Here is a 17690-nt window from a genome sequence, read left to right as displayed (position 1 = left end):
TTTACCCACACCTGCAATATATTCTCACTTTTATTCTATTGACTGTTCGGGTGTGCCCTTCTGCCTCTTCTGGAATATGTCAGGGATTATTTTGGATCTGAAACCAGTCGGTGAGAAGCCCAGTAACACCGGAGAGTGGGATGACAAAATAACGTGAAAATAGATTGCTTTATTTCCTTTAGCATCCATTTAATTAATGCTTTACCCTGCATTTGTTCCTCAGTGCTGCTGAATAAACATGCATTTTTTCATTTTTACAGTTCACAACCAATCTCAACCTCATAAACAGATCAAATACGTTTCCTGTTCTACTGCAGATACTGTGCTGGAATTCTTTGAAGGGATTATGCTATCTTTCGTTCATAGCAGAATTATCACTGTGTTTATTTCTGCCACAGATAGCGTGCTGTGTTTGATTTTGTTTCGTGTTTAATTGACTTTTTAGCTTAAGGGCAATATTTCCTTGTGACTAGTGGTATACTTTCAAGCAAGGCGCTATGTTCAGATGACATTCATACATGTTGACAATTCCATCTGGTTAACACATACTCAAATTACTTGAGAAATAATTACACACATACAAATGAATACGTTCCACTCTTGTACTCTGTTTTTTCTTAATAGTTGTATGCTATTGATCCATCTTCAGCATACATATTAGCCATTTAAACAATCAATGCAGACTACGAATATTGAAAAAAACTAGTGAGAGAGACTATGGGGCACAGCGAAATATCGTATCACTGCAAATTATACAACCTAACAACTCACCACGTGTTTTACCATATCACCTTCTCGGGTATACATTTATGGACACTGATAGTACTGCTTTTTGGTGCTTCACAGCACTTGTGGGGACATACAAGGGGGACCTAATGGCAGGTGATTGAAATGCACGCAACAAAAACCGTGAAAGCCCTGGTCATATCAAGAAAACATTAAAAACAAGGTGGCAAGCAAGCCACACAGGAAATACTATTACACAAATACACAAATTCCCAGTTTTACAGTGACAACATATTCTACATTGCTGAGGTCAGCGAATAACTGCTGTGCCATTTCCTGTAAAACGGTGTGTCTGTTTTTTTAATTATTTAAAGTAATATAAACTCAAGTGCAATAGGCAGATGCACACCATCATTTAGTTAGGTTCATGAAAAGGTCAGCCATGTAGAGATTCTAGGTGTTAAGGTCGATCACTTGAGTCTGATTCCTTGTAGACTACAGGATCTTGCATCTTCAGATCGAAGTCTCTTTTTCTTGAAAACAACTAATGACTTAGCTGGATGTCACATCCTGGTTTAATTCCCAGGGATTTTCATCACTTATTTTTTTTTAACAAGCTGAATTCTTCACTGTGTAGAGCCGAGTGACTCAGTTTAATTAGTCAATCAGATATTCTGATATTCCTCAAGATCGGTGCTCTCCTCTTAACAGCAACACGTGTCATTCCTGTTGCTTGTTCATCCCCAATTTGCCTTGTCTTCTATGCTTCTATTGGTGATTCGAAAGGTGATCAGGCGTTCCCTCTAAGGTCTATGAAATTAAGAATAATTGAAATATCACACATTCTCACACCTTCTCCTTCTAGTATTGGGGAATCCCAAGACCCTGATTTTTGTCACCCTCAAGGCATTGTCCAGGTTTTCTACTTTGTTTTCGTTTGTACTAAAGCTAAGAATGCACTCTTCTTAATTTGTACTATAGCAGGGCGGTGCACTTTTAATATTCCTGTGCTCATCAAGCTTACATTCTTGGATCTCTGAGTCCTTGCATCTCTTGTTCTTTTTTCACTACTCCTGGAGATGACCATGGATTTTATGTTTTGTGATTTTTAGAAAGCTGTGCAACAAATCCAGCAGAGGTGAAGATCTGCATTGGAATACGTATTTTGTGTCCATTGAGTGCTTGTATTTATTTTCCTTATGAGGAGGTTGGCTTTTAATGCATTTTGACGTTTAGCATAAAAACTCACTATGAATATTCTGTTGATAATTTCCTGCGATATTCTCAGAAGTCTATATGTATTTGCCCCCAAGACAGCTCACCTAATGATATTTGCCTCAACCCAACATCATGCAGCAGGAGGACTCTATGAGACCCCATAGCAATCCTGCTTATTGCATGTCTTGTCTTGCTTAATGTTTGCTCCTGCTGCGCATTGCACCATTTGCAGTGTTTATACCTGGTGCCTCTGGTTCATCGCTGTGTTCTCTGGCTTTCTTCCTCCAAGCCCCTACAGTCAGTGTGTATAGTCACAGCATGCCCTCTAGGCTGAGCAGTGTCAACAGCTCTTACGGAACTTTATGCATCCAACTCTGCTGTTTTTCTTGAAAGTGGCCATTCCTTAAGATAGGTGGACACAGGCCTCAACAATTTGTGTATCCGAAAGCAGTCCGTTGCCCATTGCCCATTTTGGGGTTGCCCATTTTGGGTTATGTAGCTGCTGCTTCATTTTAACCACTCACAGTGTGAATTCGGAAACCAGATGTTATATTGGTTCTCTGCCATGCACAACTCTGGAGAGGGAGCCATCTCAGAACACCAGGAAATCGTGGCTATCTCAGAGCCCAGCAAACTCCACTCCAGCTTTGCTTTACTTAAATATGTATTTCTCCAACCTAAAACTGCATAATTAGCTAGAAGTGGGGTCTGCGTGCACAGCTGCAGATACATAATAAACTGCAATAGTATGTTGCTCTTTTTGTTGATATATCACTGATTTAGACTAACAACAGTTCAAATTATTAATAGTAGCATTTTAAGTTTCTTACATTCTATAATATCCTCATCATTGATTTAGCCTGCCCATTCCTCTTGATGTTTACAAATATGTAGTTTTATATGTAAATGATGTTTTATAAGCCCCAGAGCAGCTTGTTTTTTTAAATATAGTATACATGCAAATTACCTTTAACGGGAAGGGTTAATTCTCCTGTGTAGTGTCTTGGTATCTTCCCAAATTGCTGTTGAGTCCATTGCCTTTTGCTGTTATATAATCTTAGAGGTCTAGAGACAGTTAAGATAGTTTTAATTTATCCTGTGGCATTATTGATAATATTTTATATGAATTAATAACATTTTATATGACCTGGTTGAGCTGCGTTTTTAGATCTTATGTGTGTTGTATGTTTTTTGTTTAATTTTTGTGCTTTTATGGTTGAGCAATTGCCCAAGTAAATGTTACTGATTGATTAAGTAGCTACTGCAGTTTCTCTAACCGATTGGTGTACCCTCCCTACAGGTTTTTTGGTTGATGCGAGCACATACCTCTGCTAAGTTAATTTAGGTAGTCTCTGGGATTCGAGCTTTTGAGTAGGTTCACAATGAAGAGAAACAGATCTGCAAAGAGGAGACATGTTCTTTCATCCTCGTCTTCTTTGGAGAACGATGGTCATCTTCCTTTCTGTAGTCCTACATTGGAAGTGGAGAGGGATGTTCCACAAGATCTTCCTCCTTTAAAGACAAAAGGTGAAATATAGGCTACGGTTGAGGCTGCTGTCTTTAGGGCTATGGGATCACAGCCCATACATAACTTAAAAGGCTCTAAGACACTGTCCTCACTAAATGATTAGGATTCATCAACTTCTGACGTAGAGACTCCTTTAGTGTCATCCAGGAAGTACATATTGTTTTCAGAGCAGGTAGTGGTCCCACGGAGCACTGCCTACTCTTAAAAAATGAAAAGAAAACATCATTTTTTTGGTTGCAATGTCCAGTTTTCCTTTAAGGAAAACGGGATGCATTAAAGCACATACAGCTTTATTTAAAAGCAGGCACAGATGTGCTGGTCTGCTGTCCCCAGCAGGCCACACCCATGTGAAAATGTCCTTCTTGTGAAAGATGTGGTACTTGATTCATGCTTTGGAAAGGTCTAGAGGCAGATAAAATGGCAGTTGCTATCCAGGAGGGGTTGGAATGGTCAGATCTATTGGCTGCAATTGAGTAACAGGACAGGTTACTTGCTTATATTGTTCAGATATTACTAGGGCCATAGCTGTGTTCTTCTCTGGTGTATTGGTCACAGCCAGAAGAAGCCTCTGGATGAGAGTGTGGGAGGTGTAGCTGACAGAGAAAGCAACCCTACTTAAATTCCCTTTTGAGGGACAAATGCTGTTCGGTGACCAGTTGAATAATATGAGTTCAAATGCATTTGAAGACCGTAAGTACACCCTTCGCTATAAATGGAAATTCAATAGCAAAAGATTTTTAAGGTTTTGGGAGAGATCAGGAAAGACATTGCCAAAGCATGAATCAAATACCACATGTTTCACAAGAAGGACATTTCCTCCAAAATCTTTCTCTCTTAAAAAGGATATTATCAAACAAAAGGGGTCAAATAAGAAGAGATCCTGACTAATCAGAATCAGTCTGTATGCTTCCTGGTGGAGAGAAATTCAGCACTTTCATCAAGTTTGGAGAAAGAATGTCACAGACCATTGAGTGGGTTTTAAACATTGCAGGAAAAGGCTACGCAATTGATTTCTTAGAATGGAGACCGGAAACCGGTGGTATCCAGACTCAGTTGTCAAGCAGTGGTCCAAAACATTTGACACTGCTGGAGGGAGTTCAAACATTGCTTTAGAATTTAGCAATCTCTAGAGTTCCATCAACAAAATGAGGAAAGGGCACTTCCTTCTTACTCGTTCTGGTGCAGAAGTCATCAGGTGTGTTCCGTCCTGTTCTAGATCTAAAATGGGTGAACTTGTTGATCAGGTCAGTTCACTTCTGCATGGTAAATCCTCAGTTCATAATACCAGTGATTGGTCTAGGAGATTTTTTGTTGTCAGTAGATTATACGGATACCTACCTGCATAGTCCCAGCAGGACTTCTGATCAAATATTAATTTGGTTCACTGTGTGAGATGACCACCTTCAATTCTGAGTCCTTCTATAAGGTTACAATCCTCGCCAAGGATTTTTACAAAGGTGTTGGCACCTCTAGTGGTATGGTTGCACTCCGAGGAGATTTTTGTTCATCCTTACCATGATTACGGGCGTCTTCCGAAAGGACCTGCTAATATTGCCCATTTACAAGATTTTGGTGGTACTCTAAGAGAATGGGTTCCTCATCACCTGGAAAAATCTTCTCTTGTTCCTTCCCAAGATCTAATTTTTGTAGAAGCTCGATTTCAAACATAGCTGGGACTGGTTTAACTTCCAGAAAATATACTTTTTAAGCTTCATTTAAGAGTCACTTTCTGCAACTCCTGAGACACAAATGGCCAAAAATTTTGCATTGTCTTCAAGTTCAAAGAAATTTAGCCTCAACTATCTTCCTTGTCACGTGGGCAAGGTTTCACTGGTACAAGGTATTGAAGTGGTTTCTGAGCAGTTGGTCTCCAAGTTCACAGAATCAATCTCTCATAATCAGGTGGACATATAAGGTGAAGAGAGCCCTCGTCTGGTGGTTGTTTCAGCATCACACCCTGAAAGGAGTTCCATTGACTCCATTGCCCCTGTGGTCATAGCCACAGACGTCAGCCTCTCGGAATGGGGCGCTTAGCTAGAAAGTCAACAAGTTCACAGCTTTTCTCTATAGAGGAAGCACACAACTCATCCAGCTGCAGAGAGCTAAAGGAGGTATAGTTGGCTTTTTTGACATTCAAGCATCAAATCACTGGCGAGGCTGGCTAGATTTGCACAGACAATATTGTAGCCAAAGCTTACATCCACAAATGGGGGGAAACAGATTCCTCGCATTGAACAGCATCACTCATGAGATTTTCATTTGGGCTCAGGGCCCACTGATACCTTTGATGGAGGTTCACATCTAAGGGGTGTTCAATGTGAGGGTGGATTTCCTCAGAAGAGACACTCCTTCATCCCTAGACTTCTCTCTTCATCCAGTTCTATTCAATTTCTTTACTTTTCATTGGGGACAAACTGTCTCAGATCTGTTTGCCTCTTGAGAGAATTCCAAGCGTCAGAGGATCTGCTGCTCAAGAGGGAGGAATGGTCAAGTATGGGCAATAGATAGTCTAACGTGTCCTTGGCCTTAGGGACTAATATATGCTTTATCTCTTTTCCCACTGTTAGGGCCATTTCAGATGAGGATGAGGAGGGAAAAAGCACAGCCTTGATTGTTGCTCCTCACTGGCCTCAGCCAAACTGATTTCTCTTCTGGAAATCATAAAGAATTTCAGCAGTTGAGGTTGCATATAGTAACTGCACCTCTCAACTTTCCCGTGTGGACTTGTGGGACACTTTTAAACCTAAAATTGGTAGCTTGGGTGTTGAGCGAAGAGGAGTAAGAGAACAGCGTGTCCCTGAGGATCCTGACCTAACTTTTCAGGCTTCAGGAATATCCACTATCCTTCTTTCACACAGTATACATATGTGGTCATTTAAATGTTGATGTGAAAATAGAGAGTGAGATCTCACGTCAGCCAGCTTAATTTTGGTAATGGACCTTTTGCTAAAGGGATCGAGACTAACAGTAGCATCTCTTAGGGTCCAACGGGCACCAATAAGACCATTCGAAACTCTTACTCTTAAGACATGCTTTCTTATCGCTATTACATTGATTAGGGGAGTTAGGAGCTTTATCTTGTAGGCATCCTTTTTGTAACACACACCAAGATAGAATGGATTGATTCTAGTCATACCTAAATTAAATTCTACCTTTCACATGCAAAAAGAAATAATTTTACCAGAGCGTTTCCCTATCCCTCCTTCAGAAAGTCTGTGGCTGTAACAGTGAGCTTTAGGCCTGCAAGAAAAGGGAAAAACTATCAACTTCTGCCCTGAGTAGAAGGGTCAGGTCCTCGATTTCTTTCACACATGGGGTAACGGGTGAGGTTCCACCTTCTGGGATACAGGGAAGATCTACCCATACATTTCTTCTACAATGGCAGAATTACAGGGTGCCTCAATGTCATTGATATGTAGAGCAGCTTTGTGGTCTACTCTTTCAACCTTTGTGAGGCATTACAGAGTTGCAGAGGGAGGCGACATTGACAGTGTTCTTCATTATAAAGTTCTCTCCTATATGATGTGTATGACGTAATAGAGGAAAGGCCATTGTTTCCAAATACACGTTTTCTTGTTTTGAGCATGTGACGCAGATGCCCTGTATTTCTCCCTCCCAGTACAGAACAACTGAGTTGTTTTAGTACTGAGCTAGTTTAGAAACTGAAGTAGGTGGTGGAGGAAAGATCCTGATGTCAAGGCACAACTAGATATGTGTGTGCTAACATTTATTGGATCTTGCTGATGGACTCTTCAATTCAAATTAATTTGTTCCATAGGAAAATGTGTGCACGAAGAGTATGTCTGTTACAAACAAAATATGTCTTTCTTTCATGATGTCCATTCAGGTACAAAATATTCAGATACAAAATATCACTTAAACTGAGTGGACATCAAGGGGCCAATCACAAAGGTATGTAGAAGAGTATTCCTGAGTACTTGTTTACATAATCATATATACCTGTGTGGATTGGCCCAGATATATCTAAAACAGGAACAACATTGAAATATTGATGAAATATTCATAAGCAATTGATAATGTAGATAGAGTGTGTTAGTTTAATAGAAAGGACTGTGTCCTATTTACTAATTTGGAGCTGAATGTTTTTGAGGTGATTCACAAAAGCATGTAAGTATACTACTTCCCATATTCATAAATGCTTCTGGGTATCAACCCCTATATTCTTAACCAATGTTTTAGCTGGCTGTCAAAAGTGTTATCGACCACACAGTAAGACATTAAGCATGCAACTATCTGCATAAATGAATGAAACACTTATAGAGTGCCCAAATTCCCTTGACGTATTAGAGGAAAAAAGTTTGCTAGACTTTATAGAGAGAAAAGCAGTCTCCTGCTCATTACACCACACATATGCAAAGCTCTGTAGTGCAGACTACTTTGATATTGAAATACAGTGTGTACGTCTATTTGTTTGCAGGACTTGATGGCTGCCTCAGCTACAGTGGCCTACTATATGCTAATATTTTATTGCATGTTTCCTTGTGTCCTGTGTCCTATCATGGGTGTTCGTGGGGTGTTTACAGTCAGAAGGGTAAGGAATATAGTTTTGAAACAGAAAGAAAATTCACCAAAGCTGTTTACCTGCTTTTCCTTTTGTAGTTGTGTGTGCATAGTACCTTACTTTACGAACATCTCTGAACTTGTTACATTGCTTGACACATATATTCAAGGGCATATGCCAGTCTACTGATAACACTTGTTTAACAACTTTAAGGATTACTTTCAAACACTTACATGCAAATTCCATGTACTGCTCACCAAGAATTATCTTTGCTTTATGCAACCAAGTAGATACGCATTCTTGGCATTCCGCTTGCCATATTTGAAGCCAGCACTCTAAAATGAGACCACTTAACTTATAAGAGGTCACCAGCAATAGGATCCTTGTTGTAAGAAGAAATCTGCCTTTTCTGCGTGGTCACCCAGATTTTTTGCCTTTTGCTAGACTCCATATATTTGCTGGTGTTGGACTTCTATGCGCTTTAACTCTTCTAAACAGTGGTAAAGTTCCTGATACTTCCCCATAAAACATAGTCAAATTGGCATAACCCTTATTGACCCACTTAACTTACCTATAATTCCTTAGCACATGGCACATGGTGTAACTAGGGCCTGTAAGTTAAATGTCACTAGTGGACTGCAACACCTATTGTGCCATCCACTACAGTGGCAGTGCAAACCTTGCTTCAGGCCTAACACAGTAGCCTGATTGTAGCAGTGTAAAAACTGCAATTCGATCTGTGAAAGTAAATCCTTTTTACAGGTCAAACCCCCCCTTTTAGGTATTAAAAGTCATCCCTATAGAGACCTTGTAGGCAATAAGGCAGAGGACAGGGTATTTAAAATTAGAACATGCAGAAATTGAATGTTAACTTGTCCCTAAAATGACTAGCACCCAAAAGCTATTGTTAACTGTGGCAGGCCTAGCATTCCTATGTAGAGGGCAGATTAAAAACCTTAATACTGTATTTTGGCATTGGGACTAGCTGGTAAAATAATTATTCATCTATTCTTATTAGTAATTAAAATCTAGTTCAGCTGTGAAGTTAGAATATTATTAAATATTAAGGAAAAGTAACTTTTAGAAGTTTACCATTTTCCTGACTGAAGTTCCTAGAGAATTAATTTGCATTTTCTCTATCACTTCTGCCAGCCAGTAATTAGCAAAGGTGTGTAAAAGGTGCAAAGTGTTTCCCAGGAGCAAACAATAGACAGCGATTACTCCTCTGAACCTGATAGAATATGAAGGATGAGTCTGTGTGCATCCTTTTTGACATTACAGTGTCAAATCCTGCTTAACAGCTCTGTTGGGTTTTAGTCATACTCTGGGGGGGGCACTTATAAGGAAGAGAGACAGGATTCCAAAACAATTCTTGTGTTCACACTGTCTGATTGCTGGACACCCCCTACTTATGCTCTACTAAACTTCTGTCTTACATTTGACTCTATTTTTCTATTATGGTTTGGAATTTGTGTTGTTTCGCAGTTCAACTTTATTACTGTTTTGGTACTGCATAAATAAATTACACATTGCCTTAAGTTAAGCCTGTCTGCTCTGTGCCATAGCTGCCAAGCAATGAGCTCAGGTTAATTTAGTGACTTGACTTAAAGGATTCACCCTGAAAAGGGGTGTGGTTCTTTCTTGAGGTGGATAGTCACCCACCCTAAATAATAATCCAATTTCTTTGCCCAGGTTGTCTTGAAAATGTTTAATTATGAATCTGGGATACATGGATAAAGCTGCCACCAACTCCACATTGCTCACTAGTATTCATCAGACAGCTGATGATATCATGGAAAATGCCACTCAAAGCCTAAGTAGTGTAGTGTAGTTTTTTTCAGTCCTGCTCATTATTGGCCAGATTGTGCTCAAGTAGAGCAAAAGTGTAATCCTATGCATCTAAAGTATTACCCTATGATCCACAAATCAGGCCTGTCTATACAGCATATATTCCACTTTGCCCTATTTTGATTTGTTGTTGGATCATATACTTCTTGTTTATGAAATAAAGTCCTCAACTAGCTGTGTTACTGTAACACCTGTACTATTTTTTCATTGTCCTAAAAGTTCCCCTGTATCATAGCTTTTAGCAACAGTTTGTTGATCCCTTGTCTTAATGGCCCACAAAAGCTGTAAATCTGGTTCCTCTCAAGGTTAACCTTTATTTTCCCCCAGATGGGGAAGCGCCTAATGGTCTCCCCACCCTGTTGTCTCCATTTGCCCTCACTGCTCAAGCCATGTGTGGAGGCAGCTATTATCAGTTTTGAAGTGCATTGCCTAATGGCCTTCCCACCTAGGTTGAAGGTGAAGAAGTAGATCCCCTAGTGTTTGTTTTTGATGTAAGGATTGTGAACAGCTCTGCGAACATTAGCCATTTGTACACCAGGGATTGTGTTACACATAAAGCCACTGAGCTACCACAGGCATAAGCACCTGATTTGTGCACCCCCGGGGCACTATGTCATTACAGAAGGAGCCACGAATTATTGTTCAGCCCCTTCTTTGATACTGGTATCATTGGCACACATGTAGCACCAGCGTTATCTTGAGAGTGCTTTTCTTTATTTGCATGATGGTCATGGCCCCTTTCACCTGAGGGAATCACTTTGCCTCTGCACCTGTGCCATATTGTGGATGTGAGTGCAGAGACAAACGAGCTGTTAGAAGGTCTGTTGTTTGCAAATGGTGGTGCACTGTCTTTGCCGATTGCCACCTGCACTGTGAAACACTTGTAATCAGCCACTTTGTATTTCACTGAATGCATTGTGCCTAGGGCAGGTGTGTGTCTGCGGCTGCCCTGATGGCAGTGCTTTACTTTCAAAGGGACGCACGTCCCTGTTGTGCCCTGCGCACCTGTGTAAAGGCGCACCGTAGCGCAAACAGGGAAAGTGCCCCCTGTCTAGAATATGGGTACTTGCATTTCCATCCTATTAATCTATTAATGTACTGCATAGGTCCTATGCTGTTGGTATTCAGATCTGAATCTACTCTCACTACGTTTCCATACTAGGCACTTCCTAATTCTTCAACAGTTTGTGCACGGGAGAATAAATAAGGCCAATTTTTGCCTGGGAACGTCTGCCTTGCATCTCATTGACACAAGGTAGTTTTCCGCAGGCAAAAAAATGACTTTAACTCCAATATTTTGACGCTAGACGGGTCTAGTGTCAAAATATAAATATGGAGTTACGTTTGTGCTGCAATAGCGTAAAAAAACATGACTCTATTTCAGCACAAACAGAGTATAAATATGCCCCTCAGTGTTTGGGAGCAAAATTCCACTTCTTACCGTATAGGTATCTCACATAACATTTATACGCAAGAACACACCTTACAAACTACATAGACCAATGGTTCTTAACCTTTTGACTTCTGTGGACCCCCACGTAATCATTACTGGAATCTAGGGACCCCCACATTGAGTTAATATTGGAATCTGGCGACCCCCCACTGAGTCGTTACTGGATTCTGGCGACCCCTAAGCAATTTTAATGATTTGAACTGCAAAACAACACATATAAATCCAGACACGCCTTCTTAAAAGAAATACACATGATAAAATGTTTTATTCAATTCACATATAAATATAAATGAAACTTTTAATTTTATTGGGTAGATTGGAAATTTTCTGCAGTCAACTGAAGTCACCCGTGGCCCATATGTTTGATGCACTTGTACCGACTGTTTCCATGATCAAATCTGAGCATACCCACTTAACGTTTAATCTCCAATTTCAACTTCCTTCTCATATACAGAATGTTTTAAAAATGTCCGTTTTAAATTTGGCTTCTTTATTTATATACACTTAATCTGCTGAATATACTTAGTTATCTAAGAAGTCACAAACCCCTTGAGTAGGCTTCCTGGGAGAGTGCAACAGGGGAGGGAACACACCAAAGATTGGTTCAGCTTCTCTTGTGATAAAATATCATCCCCCCCCCCCCCAAAAAAAAAAAAACATTAGAAAGTGCACAAGACCTTCAGCGTGATATTGCCCCACGTAGAAATGTTGGCTCACTACATTTCCACATTCGTAAATGATTAGCCATGTTCCCAGGAGAAGCTCTGTAATTATTTGAGAATTTCAGGCCATTTGGAAATTATAAGCAAATTGTAGTAATAGATTTAGGAGTGTAACATTTCCACTTGCTAGCAGTGGCGGCTGCTGTCAGAGAAAACTGGTGGTCCCCATAAGAACTGCAATATCACGGTCACCCTGAAAATCTAGTGTCTTTCACCTGGATACGCTACCTGCTAAAAGCAGCTCGGAGACTGTTTAAAATATGAAATATTGGAATAGCCAGGGAACTGGGACCGGAATTGCGGATTTTACTGGTAATTAATCATTTAAGACTACCCATAGGCTCCAACGCATATGGCACCTCCCTCATCAGACCTGCTGATGCCCTAGAATCCGCGTTGGGGGGGGGGGGGGGGGAGGAGGGGGGTAATCAACATAACTCTGGGACCCTTGTGTGTATATTTCTGTCACTCGCAGTTTCTCCGTAAGTGCTCGCTCGACATAAACACCTGCCTGTTCCACTTAAACATATGGCCCTGTTATTAAATGTTTCTGGAATTACGTCAGTTAAATAAATAGGACTAAATATTGTATACAGCTAAACGGATGTATCCACTTTTTTTTTTATAAAATGTTAGCTACTTAACTATTGTCCAAGTCTACAAATATCAATTACATTTTAGTCAAAAAAAGTGGTCCTTGTTAAATGTTTAATTGTTTCCTCGCCAAAAAAAGCATTTCAGACTATTGAGTGTTTTCTTTAACTATTGTCCTATTTTTATTTACGTAAAATTAACCATTTTATTTCAACCAGTTGCAAGTTGCTTTCTTCTAAACTGGCGATAAGCCTTAAGTATTTATGCTTTCTGGTGATGCACTAGGTGTGCAAAGTTTTAGAAATATAAATGCTGAATCAACTTATATTCTACCTTCGACAGGTGACAGACTGTAAAACCCCTCGGCCGATAAAGAAACTGATTCAATCACACCGTTATTATTTGTTACCACACAGTTTGGCTAAAAGTGTCTTACTCTGTGCGACCCTATACTGTATGAAAACGTTTTTCTTGTTACTGTCCCTCAGTTTCGTGTTTGAAGCACACTCCTGCGTCAACAAAACTGACAAGACATTCTGCACTCACCGACTTTCTATTCACACAACTCTGAATTACTCACTGACAACGAAATTGGCGTCTGCTTTCATTGTTGGTATGAGGCACACCCCGCCCGGCACTCCTGTACACAGGAGTTGTTTATTGCCAAAATAGAGGTCAATAGGAGTGGCATGGCCATGCTAAATCAGTGCGTGACCTGCCAAGCAGTCAACTCCAGCTTTCCATTGACACTTGAAAGACTTTCTACGCAATAGTTTTACAGCACCAACGTGTTTTACTTCCTTTATTACAATTTGCCTTCTTTTAATATCCTTGACCATCATGGTAGCCTGTTTTGTGTCCACTGACTCATCTCACTCTCCATCATTCTTTTTCTGGTCTTTGTGGCCCTGTCTTTCCTAGTCCTCAACAGTTATGACATTAGGTTATCCACTTATGCTAACAACACCCAGCAGCATCTCAATCACAAGCAGGAGGTCACAGAGTACGAAAATGATTAATCAGCGACATGTTTGTTATTCACTAAGGTCTAAACATCTGGAAAACAAAGCTCCTGCTTCTGGGGCCATTAAATGTGCACCTTATTCCATGGATATATGCAAGTCCCAGTGTGGGCTGTTAGATGAAGCAGTAGTTCACAAACTAATGCAACCATTTGGGAAGCGTTTATTGAATTCACCTTTTCCTAACTGTTGTCCCTTAAATTGCACTAGTTTCTATTGTGCTTTGGAAGATGCGTTCTTTACATGAGTATATACCCTTTACATTTTTTATATTTTCTTCAGCACAATTCACCATCCATTCCTTTCACTTCCACTCAAATAGCTTCAGTATCCACACCCTGTGCATCGCATAGAGCAAATTTTGCGCCTCCATCACTGATAGGTCCAACAAACTCTTTTAGCATCATTTATTCCTGGGCTACCTCAGAGAATCCACCCACGAGTCCATCAAGGTTAACATTTTAAGATCATTGCTGTTTTAGTAAACCTGTACATCTCTGCATCTCCTTCTTTCATTTGGCAGGTGTTGTTTTTTCAGTCAGATCTAGTTCCTAACTAGCAATTTCCCAGCAGTAAACCAGTTCTTCCGGAAAACGTGACCCACATATTACCAATAAAATGGTGAAGTCATATTCTCTCAAACTGTCTGATTCTGTAGATATTGGTAGCTTCGCTGCTAAAGAACTGACAACCAACTATTTCTGGCCTTTTCTACCACCCAGTGATGTAATATTTTGTGCTTCTCTATTGGGCCTTGTCACCTGCAACACAGCCTTTCAAGGTACTGCAAGGCGCCCACCTAAGGACTATTTGAAACAAATTAGTAAATAAGTGCATTTGCTGTTCACCTAGTACTAAGCTTTATGTTGGATATTCCTATCAACCACGTTTGACAGCTAGCCTGATTCAACTGTTAGTGTATCACTATGACAACTGCCTTTCCTTGGTCATGGCTGCTTCGCCAAAAAAGAAGGCTTAGTGAACATTGACATTTTTTCAGAATCGTATACTATCATTAAAAAAGTTGCTCCTAAAAAACACTGTTACAAATTGGGGCTCCATTTGGCAGTGGCATGCTTCCTGTCCGAGTAGGGACTATAGTCCTAGTCAGGGTAAATCTCAACACAACCTAAATTATCCTGTGCCCACCCCGCGGTAGCTTGACACAGAGCAGGCAGGTTCAACTTAGAAGACAATGCGTAAAGTATTTGTCCAATAACTTAAATAATAACACAGTAGAGACACCACAAAAAGAAAAATAGATAATACTTATCTGAATAAAGCAAGACCAAAATGCCAAGAATCCAAAATGCACAAGTCAAGATATCACTCTTTAGAGGTTTAAGTAAATCTTAATCCATATGAATCAATGGATTTATCTTTTTAGCTCAAAGTACCTGGGATGCCTAAAAAATAACGATGCAGAGGGCCTCAAAGTAGGTGATGCATCGGAAAGTAAAGCGGTGTGTCAATTTTTCCAGTGTGGCATAGGTCATACATCGATTCTTTCCTCACAGGCAAGTTGATGTGTCAGTTTCCGGGCATGTAGCCTTGGCTCCTTACTGCGGTGCGGAGATATTTTGTTGGGCAGGGATGATGCGTGGAAAATCCAAATGCACTGCAATGATGAAACAGGTGCTGCGTTGGTTTGGTAGGTGCTGTGGCTATTTTGCAGTTGATGCGTTGATTTCTTCGGTGCAGTTCTTTTTCTCTCTTTATAAAGTAAATAAAGTCTTTGATGGCCCTGAGACTTCTTAAAAGGAGGCAAGCTCAGTCCAAACACTTGGAAACCACTTATGGGGGAGGCAAATCCTTTCAGCAGAGTCTGGAAGCAGCAGGCAGCAGGGCAACAAGCAAGGGAGCAGCCCTTCCAGAAAAGCAGTTCAGATAAGTCCTTTGGGCAGCATGGCAGACCTTCTTACGGAGCCCAGTTGTAGGTCCAGAAGTGCCTGATTTGAGAGGATCACACACCCAGTATATATACCCAAGTGTACCTTTGAAGTGGAGGAGACTTCAAAGAGTGGTTTTGAAGTGCACGAGTTGCCCTTTCAACCCAGTCCTGTCTGCCAGGAGATCTATGTGAGGTCATCAGTCCTTTGTGTGAGGTCAGGCCACTAGCCTTTGAAGTGTAAGCAAAATCCCCTCTACCATTCCTACCCAGCAAGACCCATCGTATGCAGATGCAGCTGAGTGTCCTGTGTTTATGGCTGTCTGGGTGGAATGCACAAGGGGAGCTGTTAACCAGCACCGACCAGACGTAAATCGGATACAGGCTGCAAGGCACAGAGAGCAGTGAGGGCAGAGCAATGCCTACCTTCTGAAAGTGGCATTTCTAAAATAGTAATGTTAAATCCAAACTCGCCAGTATGCAGGATTTCTTACTACCATTCCAACTATACAAACATGACAATGCCACTCCTTTCAGATCAGAAATTACCACTTAAAAGTATATAAGTGCATTGTCAAGGCTGGCCTATGAGAGGCGCAGGCTTCACAATAGTGAAAAATTACATGTAAAACTTACAAGTACATGTCCTGTCTTTTACTTACATGACACCCTGACCTATGGGTTACCCTGGGCCCACCTTAGGGGTGACTTAAATGGAATAAAAGGGGGGTTCAGGGCCTGGCAAGTAGTTTTAAATGCCAAGTCGATATGGCAGTGAAACTGCACACATAGGGCTTGCAATGGCAGGCCTGAGATGAGGTTATAGGGCTACTTATGTAGCTGGCACAATCATTGCTGCAGGCTCACTAGTAGCATTTAATGTACAGGCCCTGGACACATCTAGTGCACATTACTAGGGACTTATATGTAAATTAAATATACAGTTTGGGTAGGAGCCAATGTTATCTTGTTTGGGTGAGAGAGCACAAACACTTTAGCTCTGGTCAGCAGTGGTAAAGTGCACAGAGTCCTAAAACCAGCAAAAACAAGATCATAAAAATGGAGGGGGGCAGGCAAAAATTTAGGGGAAGACCACCCTAAGGCTGTCAGAACTAACAACTGACATACAGATGCATACCAATATCCCTTTCACTGCCTCATGCTATATTTGCACACCATGTTATTGTGCCTTTTGTCACATGGTGTATGTATGCATGCATATATGACTGTCACAAAGAAGGAAGCATTTATCTTGCTTCTTGAGGTTCACTAATTTAGGCAATCTCATAGTATGTTTAAATAAATTTCTTCTTCAAAGGGAATGCTCCCATACCCCAATAACAAAATCATTGATTAATATGTGAGTATTTTGATACAAATGTTAACCATTGAAGCAGGAAAAAGAGCATAACAGGGAGACAAAAAGGTATTAAAGAAATGTTACACATTATCTTCAGTGCTTAATTAGAGCTTCTAGTTGCAGGTGGGACCCACCGGCACTCATTTTTGGAGACTGGCACCTGTTTTTCCTCCTCAGACTTTGACTCAGAGAAGATATATACAAATGCAAATAGAGGACAGAAGAAGAAACAAAAATATTGAAAAATAGTGACAAACAACGAGAGAAAGCAAAGATGAAAAAGAACCTGCAAGAGTGAGGTAAAGAGGCAGGGAGTGCCTGGTGTTGGAGCAAAGGGCATGAGATGGAACCAAAGCTATGCAGCCTTGGTATTTGGCATCCCACCCTTCAATAATGTTGGTAGCGGACTTCTGAACAAAACTTTGGACCTTCACACTTATTCTTCTTTACAAACTAAGCACTGAGTATCGTGTCCTAAAACAGTCTATGGTAAAGGTAACCTGCTAGCTTTAGAGAGATGTGACGGATTAGGATACGGAAGTTAGAGGCATACTGAGTTAGGCTTTTTGTGGAAGAGCTGCACCTTCATAAGGAAAAGCAAAGTATCACAAAGGTGTTGTTTTTTATAGTGAGATACTTCAAAATCTCTTGCAGATATGCCACATCCTATCATGTTTAATGTCACACGAGTTGGCTGAATTTGAAATTTTAAATGTGCCGAGAGTGTGTGCAAATAGAGGTGGAATTTATTCCTCTGGGGCCCAACTTATAAACAGTAACAGTAGAAAAGTGTTCCTGTATGGTTAAGT

The 17690-nt window shown here is 40.5% G+C and overlaps 1 protein-coding gene across 5 annotated transcripts in view; it reads left to right on the top strand.

The window, feature by feature from the left end:
- PLCB4 (phospholipase C beta 4) overlaps positions 1-17690 on the top strand; it is a 985968-nt gene that overhangs the window by 586293 nt on the left and 381985 nt on the right. The window lies entirely within an intron of this gene.

Source organism: Pleurodeles waltl, chromosome 5 (genome assembly GCF_031143425.1).
Source record: "Pleurodeles waltl isolate 20211129_DDA chromosome 5, aPleWal1.hap1.20221129, whole genome shotgun sequence".
Lineage (NCBI taxonomy): Eukaryota > Metazoa > Chordata > Amphibia > Caudata > Salamandridae > Pleurodeles > Pleurodeles waltl.
The sequence above is the reverse complement of the archived record's forward strand: the minus strand, read 5'-3'. Positions and strand labels throughout refer to the sequence as shown.